Source organism: Rattus rattus, chromosome 12, assembly GCF_011064425.1.
Source record: "Rattus rattus isolate New Zealand chromosome 12, Rrattus_CSIRO_v1, whole genome shotgun sequence".
Taxonomy (NCBI): Eukaryota; Metazoa; Chordata; class Mammalia; order Rodentia; family Muridae; genus Rattus; species Rattus rattus.
This window is the reverse complement of record NC_046165.1, coordinates 30167900-30178612: the sequence shown is the minus strand read 5'-3', so window position 1 is coordinate 30178612 and position 10713 is coordinate 30167900. Positions and strand designations below refer to the sequence as shown.

The window sequence follows — 10713 nt, the reverse complement described above, 5'->3', positions numbered from 1 at the left end:
ATGGGCTATTGAATATTGTTATTGCATCTTTAGTCACCAAAGCTATGGCACTCTGTGCTGCTCTCCTAGCTAGAAAATTGAGATATCAAGTAATCAGATGACTTTAATGTCTAGGCTATGTTCCCTCAGATTTTACACAATCACTGATTTATCTTGCCAATTAGACAGTGACTGCATGTAGTGCTTTGCTGTTGTTGTGAAGTGATAACTTTTAAATGTCTTGGTTATTTATCCAGCTTGGATCAGAGTGCTTATTTATGAATGGTTTCCAAAGATCGGAGAGAGGAGGGTGTGCGTGTTGTAGATGAATCAATAAAGCACACACACACAAACACAAACACACACACACACACACACACACACATGTAGACAAATGAAGCTCGTCTATAAAACATGTTTGTAACGACCTAGTTAGGGTTTTTGTTTTATCACCTTTAGAAGGTTTTGCAAAGCATTTATGATCGTTACAATTTCATATCTGACATTTGGAAGTTTTTATGCTCACAGCTCGTTGTCTGAGAAGGAGAACGGGCGGTGTAAGTTGCAAAGATGCAGGCACTGCAATGAAGTGGTTTTTGAGTCTTTTTCTTCTCTATTTTTATTAGTAACCTTGCAACTCAGTACAAGATCTCCTCTGTGTGAATTGACACTGTGCCAACACTGTGGTGTGAAATTGCAGTATGTAACTTTGCCCCAAGGAATTTTGCAGTCTGGAGTTGAACTTTGATAAAAATGAATGTATTCTTTCTTCCCAATGGGAAAACGCCGAATGGCCTGGTGTGCAAGGGATTAGACCATGAGTCAGAAGTCATAGCCTTGTCACTTACTTGCTGTGTGACCTTGGGCAAACCAATTAACTTCTCTGTGCCTCAGGTTCTCCATCTGTATAATGAGGACCATGATTCCTACCTTAAAAGGAACATGGAAGGATTAATGAGCTAACATCGGCAAAACACATTAAGCTCCATGGAAGAGAGGTGCTCTATAATTACAGGCCATTACCACCGGATTTAAAAGACAGGAAAATGGAAGCATTATTTTATCTTCTCTTGTAAGAGTTATTTTAGCCGAAGCTGCTCTGTTTGGTTTCTGGTGTGATCTTAAAGCTGAATGGCTTATTTAAAATGCTTTCAGTTTTGAAGGATTTTTCTTAATTACACAAAATACCAGATTTTCAATAGACGAGATCTCTGAATTAAGCCAATTTTGTGCACCGGAAGAATGGAAATCACTAAATATTGAGCTTTGGATGGCAGCAAATTTATTCTGCTGCCGAGATAGCACCAAGCCTGATTTATCTCAGGGAAATAGTTATCTCCTTGATCCTTCAGTCTGAAAGGAGAGTGTTTTTAAGACCTTCACTGCTAATGTGCTCTGGTTTGGATTTTACCAAAATAGCCTTTTACATTGCATGCATAGTTTTTGTTCTATTTAAGTACATTTTTTACGTCTAAGGAGAAAAAGTAGTTGTTTTATAAATTGCATAAGCTTTAAGAAGAGTTACGCTTGTTTGTATTTTTGTTCCATTACTGAATGAATCTATTATTTGTCATAATTTTTCACTGGTTCATTTTCTGCACATTTTTCTTCCTTTTTCTCCCCTCTAAATTTCATTCAGGTGTATTTTCCCTATTATATTAGTGAAAGGTTTTAACTATGAAGTGAGTCTGTCTGACTATACTTTTTGTTTGTTTGTTTGTTTTTTTGTTTTTTGTTTTCCCCAACCAGTTTTCTGGACTCTTTGTAAATTACTAAGCCTTCCGGTTGCTTAGTTTATGAGAACTTGAAGAAGAAGAGCCATGTGAAAAGCTAAGTCTACCACACTCCCAGATATTCACTGCAGTGGTCTGAGGTCCTAGTTCAATATAACGGACCCACCATGGGCTCTCACGCTGGACACTTGTTTCCTAGCTGGTATCAGTGTGAGAAGGCTGGAGAACAGTTGCAAGGTAGAGACTGTTGTAGGATGTTTGATCATATTGTGAACCCCAAGATTGTCAACTGGAAAAACCTTGTCTTTCTAAGCTCTAGTAGACCACTTGAGGCCCACAGCTTTCTGATCACTGTAAATAAGTAAATAAGTAGTTGTGGTGTGGCTCAACCCTAGCACCCACCTTTAAGCCAAGAGATTTCTGTAAACAAGTACTAAAGTCAATGATAGGTCAAGAGGCTGAGGTTGACAGGGAGTGAACATCAAGAAAACCCAAGAAAGAGAATGGAGGCTTTGCAAGATGAAGGGTACCTAAGACAGTATGGAGAAGGAGAAGGAACTTTTCCCATCTGGGATGTTGATTGAAGAAGGCCAACTGGATGCTTTCTCTGCTTGTCTGAGCTAGCAGGCCTTCCCCACATTTCTGGCTCCTGAATATTCATTTGGTAAGTTGATTGTTTAGGATTTTGTTTTAAAAACAAGAGGCTTATTAGATAATGAGTCCCTGGGGGACTCTGAGAACTTCCTTCTCTGAGGGAAGAAAGGCTTTGAACCTGACTCACAGGAACCTGACCCATGCCATGCCTTGCTTACCCACTGCAATGCTACAGATTATGCATCACTGTAGATCTCTTAAACCTCCACCTAGAAGTGCTTTGCCTCTTAAGTTGCTCTTCTCTGGGTATTTTACCATAGCAATCTTAAAACAGCTAACATATTCCTAGTATTTGGGTTTTTTTGCTTGTTTATTTTGGTTGTATTTATACTAGTTTATCTTGTGGCAGCCATATATATTGGATTGTTTACTCTATATGACACATTCCATCATCTCTACAGTTCTATTAAATATATCGATCTGGGTATTTGATTAATGAATGAAGTCATATATAAACTATCATATTGCTTAGAGTTAAGAATCTCACTGTAGCCTATATATCTACACACACACACACACACACACACAAACACACACACATACATATCTATATGTACACAATATATACACATATCTATATCTATATATACATACACACCATATATATACATATATCTCCAAACCCTGTGTTATTTATGTTTTGTCCATTTAATGCAGGCTATATTTATTTGGGAAGAGGAACTCTCAATTGAAGAATGCCTTCGTCAAACTGGCCTGTAGACAAGTCTATGAGGCATCAGGTCCCTGTGTTTCATATCATGGTCTAATAATCTTCATTTTAAGGTTCCGATGGGGATCACCAAAATAATAGGTGATAATTTATGCAATTCTTAGTATGTTAAATTCTTTGTTTATTTATTTTTTTCTTTTTCTTTTTTTTTCAGAGCTGGGGACTGAACCCAGGGCCTTGTGCTTGCTGGGCAAGTGCTCTACCACTCAGCTAAATCCCCAACCTGTTAAATTCTTTGTAATTAGTGGTTTTACAGTTTTGATTGGAAGTTTTCCTTCAGTTACTATCAGAAATCCACTAAGATAATACTTTCAATAGAAAGAAGTACAATTTTTATTGACTTTGTTCAAACCCCAATCTATACTTCTTTATGCAAAATGTGTCCAGTTTTTTTTAAAGATACCAGCAAAGGATGCTTATTGTTGCGAGCAATAGAATAATATTGTTTTCTTTATATTTGTTTCAGGTAGGTTACACTATACTATAAATCTATACTACACTACAATTTTCTTGTTAAAAATTTGCTTTATTAATTATGTATATATATATCTTTATCAATGAATGATTAAATGCATTTATCTATATAATTTGAAAGTTAATTTTTAAAAAATTGATTTGATAAGTCAATGATTTGGAGGTAAAGCACATAAAAGTAATTAAAATAATTGACTCATTCACTGTTCTCATCCTCATAATTAAAGCTAATGGGATATATATTTTATAAAACTATGATTTTCTTCCTCAGATGAAATATTTTATAAAAAATTTTTTCACTGCTTTTGTCAGACTCACTGTTGGCATAGGAAGTATGGACACTTAAATATTTCAACAAGTATTCTCAATAAAACTCGATTTTCTTCAAGGATCATACACCCAAGATGAAGTATTGGTGCCATTCTTATGATAATACAAAGTAAAAATACTATAGTTAACCACTAGTATATAGAGAAAAGGCTTTTGGATTTTAGCAAAGGAGTTCTTCATATGTAGAAGAAGCTTCAGGAGCCATAATTTATGTGAATTAGTGTAATTCAGAAATGCAAGAGAGGACCTCATGACAGCAGAAGAGGCAGGGAGACAAAACTTGAATATTTTTATCTTGATGAGCACTGTATCATTGACAAATTCCCATATTGTTCCACATCTACAATATATCCATCATTTAAAGAAGGAAAATGATATTCAGAGACTGTAAGATAGTCATTTGAAATTGGAATTGTCAACACTCAGATTGACTTTAAAGCCTGAGCAACTGATGATTACTTTATGTTATAATTACTTTATGAACTCTGTGATCAAGTCAATGTTTAAATTAAAGCATTTAATTGGACCTATGGTTCCAGGGTTTTGTCATTCACGATAGTAGAGCATAGGCATTATGGTAAGAGCTCACATCTCAGACAAGCAGGGAGATGAAGAAGGGACCACATAAGAAATGATATGACAGAAAAGTCACTTGAAATCTTAAACATTGATTTTTATAACACATCTCCATCCAAGTAGCCACATCTTCCAATCTATTTTTTACATAATTCCACCAATTAGGTATTCAAAAACATGACTCTTTTGAGCCCATTTTCAGTCAAGCCATCACAGCCTGAAAGTTGTCAGGTTCAGAAAATAATTGAGGTTGCTCAGCCAACTTTCTTCAGATTTTTGATCTTTATTCCTTTCATAAAGGGCCAGGCGGAAACAACACTTTTCTCTCAGACAAGCAGAGCTGTGTCCTTACTTTGCACCCTTTATGTCAGAGGATGACATCTAGTGTATCCGTTGAGTTCTCCACAAACAATTGATAAACATATTTACTTAAAGAGTCAGAGAGATCTCAACTTGCTAACATGATAATTAGGAATGTCTGGCCTAGGCCATTAAAAAAACTCTGTGAACTCCAGTTTCCATATCTATGAGGTCTAATAGTGTTATTATGTATCATTATTTTACAAATACTAAAAATCAAATGTGACAAAACTTAATGAATGGAAATAATATATTTCTCCTTAGGATAATTGGTAACCTTAAAATAATTATATACATAATTTTATATAATATATTCTCAAAACTCCATGTGGAATTAATATGCTTAAATAATCAAACCATGTATCTGTTCCTATACATGACTTTGTATGAAATCCTCTACACACTGCCTGTCACATCATAGCTGCTTGATTAACTCACAGACACATTGGTGAAAATTAATGTTTGAGTATGAAAATATTCCATTCAGCTATCATAGTTTAATATAGTAACCATATAAAATTCATTCATGATTTCTACAAAGAGTCTACAGAAAACAAATAAACCTCATATTTCTACTACACAGCTGACTTGTAATTTTGGTGCAGTAAAATAAAATTATCATATCAAATGTGCTGATTTAATTGAGTTTTTTTACTTATCACTTGATAGTATTTAATTCTCTTGACAGAAGACTGCTAGATACAACATATTGCCACTATTTAATTAAGAAACCATCTACTCTTCAGTGCTTTATTTTAAATTAAAAATGGATTTTGACTCTTCTAAGTTATGTCCTTTTACCAAGAAACAGTCCCATTTCTAAAAGTGAAATTGCTAAATTAATGATTATGTACATTTAAAAAATCTTTTTGTACCGCATATCAAACTGGTTTTCAGGAATAAAGTCTTGCCTCTAGCTTACATTTCTCCCTTATGTGTACTACTTGAAAAGTCTATGCTTTTGTCCCGATGTTCTTTTCCTTGCCAGTATCTAGTCAGGATATTCATGTAAATGACCTAACTGAATGTTACACTCCAAAGATCATATGCATATGCTTCTAGAAGTGTATCGCAGATGTTTTGTATTTTTATAGCAGGAAAATGATTTATGTTCATTTAATTTACCTTAGCATTAATTGCCAACATGTTAAAAAATTAAAAGTAGTAGGGATATCTACTTTTAGAATATTTTTGTCTTTTCTGAATATACATCTAGAGATACCGATTTAAAAGACCAAATTTTGTTAATTATGTGTTTGTATATAATTGCTTTCATTAAGATTAGATTGAAAATAAACCTATATCAATATCAAAAATCTAGAGGAAGTGTGTTTTGAGTGTTGGAAATCATGAGGACCTTTGTTGTACCCCAAGAATCCACATAAATGAAAAAGTCACACATAATGATGCACACTTTAATATTGTCTTGAAAAAATAGAAATATGTGGGTGATGGAGATCTGTCTAGTTAGGCCAAGTCATTAAAAAACCTTGCCCCAGTGTAGGAGAATGTCAGAGTAGGGAGGGGGTAAGGGGAGACAGCCATCATAGAAGTAGAGGGATGGGGGAGGAGGATATCCCCAGGAAAGGGGATAACATTCGAAATATCAATTAAAATATCTAATTTTAAAAAAAAAGTCTTGTCTCAAAGGCAAAGCATTCAATGCAGGGAAATTGGTACTCAAGACTGATCTTTGGCACTCATGCATATAGATGCCATTCATAGTGATCTAAGTACACACACACACACACACACACATTGTGGATAGGGCATCATTTTGTGTAGTCTGAGTTACTAAATGATATGAATTTTATTTCAGTATCAATTTGGAATACTCAGAGTGTTTGTATGAGTACATAAAAGCAAGGATGCTTACAAGGTTACAGTTTTATTTTAAAAGCAATCATGATTTCTGGTTGGACTGCATGCAATTGAAAAAACATGTGCATTTACAACAGCAGTTCTCTCACGCTCTCCCTCTGTCTTTTGTGTGATAATATGTTGTGCCCCTATCATGCTCAGAATTCTGTCTTCAGGCCTTAGATGTTCCAGATAATGTACCAATCATTAACTGAGGTTTATAAGGCCTAAGCCAGAATAAAATTTTATTGCCTATCTATCTATCTATCTATCAATCTATCTATCTATCTATCTATCTATCTATCTATCTATCTATCTATCTATCTATCATCTATTTATCATCTATCTGTTTGTGTGCCCTATTTATTTGTGTGTGGAGGATGGTGTGTGTGTGTGTGTGTGTGTGTGTGTGTGTGTGTGTGTGTGTGTGTGTGTGTGTGTGTTTGTGTGTGTGTGATTTTTAAAGACAGGTCAAAAAAGGTAGGTCAGGCTGTTTGAAAGCTTTGTATTTCTGATTCTCTGTTTCAGCCTTCCATGTTCTAGGGATACAGACATAAATTATTGGACACATCTAAGTCATTTCTCTGTTTTTCTCTTCTGTTTGTTTGTTTTAAGACAAGTTTCTACTATGTGACCTCAGTTAACTTACGATTCAGTATGCAAACAAGACTCTGCCTACATCTGCCTCCAAACGTGAAATTAAAAAACATGCTCTTGTATATTTATTTTATTTCTGTAAGTGTTTTGTCTACATGTCTGGAAGTGCAATACTTGTATGGCCATGGCCTTTGAGTTCAAATGAAAGGATCAGAAACCCTTTAAGTAGAGTAAACGTTGACCATCAGCTACCACATTGGTGCTATAAACAAAACCTGAGTCCTTAACAACTTAACAGTGAGTTGTCAAAACATAATTATGCTTCAGAGGTTATCTGTTACCTGTGCAGTATTTTAATCATTACTCTTCCCAGATGTACTCATTTATACCTCATGCTTAAAGATTATTTTAGTCAAACATAAGGTTTTCAGAGGATAGGGTTTTGTTGTAGTTATTGTTTGCTGTTTATATTGTTTTAATTAAATTCAAAATATTTTTTTAATTTTTATTGTTCCAGATAAGAAATTTGCTGTTGGTCATTTTATCTGGCCTCAACCTATACCCATATTCGCAGCCTGATGCATGCTATCTCTTGGGCATGTAGCTTTTAAAGGTTGACTATGCTAAAGCTTACGGAGATTATGAAGAAATTTATACCTTTGCACCTTACTCAGATTCTTAAATTTTTAGTTCTGTGGATTATTAGTTTATATTACTGTGATTTCAAATGTAGTTACTTTTCTATTATTATGATTTGAAGAATAATTATATATAGGTTTTGCCAACTTCTTGACAACTTGTTGACCTTGTTGAGGATACAGGTTTGGTTCTTAGCTGTAAAAATGTGGCTTTCTAAGGCCACCCTTTCAGTGAATACTGACATGGAGACTTATGCTTATTGATTATAAACTTTAGGTAGATTCTAAGCTATTCTATCCTAACAATGCTGGCCTGGGCCTGGCCCATTTTTGTGTGTGTGTGTGTGTGTGTGTGTGTGTGTGTGTGTGTGTGTGAGAGAGAGAGAGAGAGAGAGAGAGAGAGAGAGAGAGAGAGACAGAGACAGAGAGAGACAGAGAAAGAGAGAGGAATATTGAAAGATTAACCCACCTTTTATTGGCAAAGTATGTCAATTGACTTTCTTCGTATCTTGCTTGTGTATTATTAAGACAGTAACTGTCAGCAGTTGAGAGTTGAGGCAAGGGCAGTTTTTGCCAAGTGGCAGCTTGCTATGTTTGAGGAAAACTCTATATGGAGGTTCTACTGTGTCCATCACCTTTGAAGTAGAATGAGATGCTCCAGTAGTAGGACTTTCTCACTGTCAAAAAACCCTTTTATTAATAATAATTTTTTACATGTCGTATTCACTGTGGAAGCTGTAGCAGTCCCACAGTGTGTCCCACAGCATTCCCTTTTGTCCACACTTCTTTGATTGCAAATGTTCATTGTGATAACGTCTTGGTCTGGTATGAGACCTCTGACTTCTGCTACTCTATCAATACTGAAAACTCACTGGGTCTCCTATAGGATATTCTGTTGTTGCTCCATGTCATGGAGATGCTGTAGTTTTGTGTCTGTAGGGCAGACCACTTCATGCACTCCAGCATTTGATCAGTAGGGTAGATGTTAGAGGGGCCAATTCAAAATCCTGGATCTGGGCTTGAGTGGTATTTGAGTTAGTCTGAGCCAATCAACTCTCCTGCTTTCAAGTCCTTGATCAGAAATCCTGCCCACATCAGTTTCAGCTCTAGTGTGTTGCCCAGGTGTAGAGCATGGCCTGCTATCTCAAATGCTGTGGCAGCTGAGGCCCAGGGCCAGTTTTCCTGCTCTCATGACCCCATAAGGGCTAGCTCTCTACCCATCACCAGTGGTAAGGAGGCTGGGTCTCTTCCTCATAGATTCTTCCACATAATAGACAAGAGACCAGGCTAGTTTTCCCACAGGCAGGCCCTTAGGTGGCTCACCTTAACCCGCAGAACCAGGGCTAGCTCTTCTTTGCTGTCTTAGTGAGGTACACGGTCCTGTTTCTTGCTCTCATCACCCCAGGTTCAAATCTCTCACCTGCCACAAGCAGTGAGGGGTCGAAGGAAAGGAGGATATCTCTCCCTCATCCATACCACCACACGAGAGACACGTGGTGGGGCCAGCTCCCCACTCTCTTATCCTCTCTCCTGGTTTACCTGCATCTCCTACAATGTGTGTCTGTTCTACCACACTGCATCTGACTAGGGGCAGGGAAAGTTTACCTGCTCTCATGCCTGGACCAGCTTTCTCAGGACCTGGTAAAGGATGGTGCCAATTCTGCACAGCTCTCACACATCAACACAGCCCCTGGAGGCAGACCAGATCTGGGATGCCTGTCTGCCCTTTGGTGGTCACAGACCCTTGCTGCTGCAGGACCATAGACACAGATGTAACCCCCAGTAGAAGCACAGCCCATGACCCCATGGTGATCCCGGGTGCCATCACCTCACTTACTATTCACATCAGGCTGTTCCTTAGTGTGCTTAAGTCTCAAGTTCTGCCTCTCTTTATTGCCTCCCACATTCTTCTGTTTCTTTTTCTGTTCTATTCTTCCACGACTTACTTGCTTCTCTTAGTGACAACAGGGGTATTAGACTGTCTGGGTTTTTTCAAGCATGGTTTCAGGAGTACTATGTCCCACTCATCCATTTTGTCACCAGGCAGGAGTCTTCTCAGGCATAGTCAAGTCACGCTCCCCATGCCTAGAGAGTGCTGGTTTTGTATCTCAGTTTAACTCCCTGTCAGGGGCCCTGTGGCACAAATATGGTGGTTGTTTTGGGCTTCTTCCTCACCTGGTCTGTCCAAGTAGTCCCATGAAAGTATCATCTGTCTGGAGCTCAATTCCTGTTTGGTGCTTATGGTCCCAGGCAGAATTCTTCTATTCTATGGCTTGTTCCTGTAGAAGCCTGTCCTTGGATGTGTGGAGCCAGATTTGTGGTTGTCTTTGGCTTGTTCTTTTTGGGGAATTTTAGGCTACACATCATTCAGATTTTCATAGGTCAGAACCCTGAGCATAGACAAAGCTACTCTAATCTCTTCTGCCTGCCAAAGCACATGTGACCCAGTGTCCACACATGCAAAGCCTCTAGGCACAGGACAAGGACGAAATTAAAAAATAGTTTAATCAAAGCCTTATTGTCACAAAGGTTACATTCTGTTACTATTGTGGCAGGGAACAAAAGAGCAGGCAAGGTAGTAAAGTCGGAGCTGAGAGCTCACATGTTGATCCATTAGCACAGCAATGAGAGTTAACTGAGAAAGGCGTGGCTACTGAAACCTCAAAGCCCACCTTCAGTGATGTACCACCCCCAACATCATCACACCTCCAAATCACACTTTCACCAACTGGAGACTGAGTATTCAAACATATGAGCCAAAGGGGACATTTTTCATTCAAAC

The 10713-nt window shown here is 37.4% G+C and overlaps 1 non-coding gene across 1 annotated transcript; it reads right to left on the bottom strand.

The window, feature by feature from the left end:
- Positions 1-10278: 10278 nt before the first annotated feature.
- Positions 10279-10410, bottom strand: LOC116914137. Its single transcript, XR_004389698.1, has one exon. It is a non-coding gene; the product is annotated as a small nucleolar RNA SNORA17 (small nucleolar RNA).
- Positions 10411-10713: the final 303 nt, after the last annotated feature.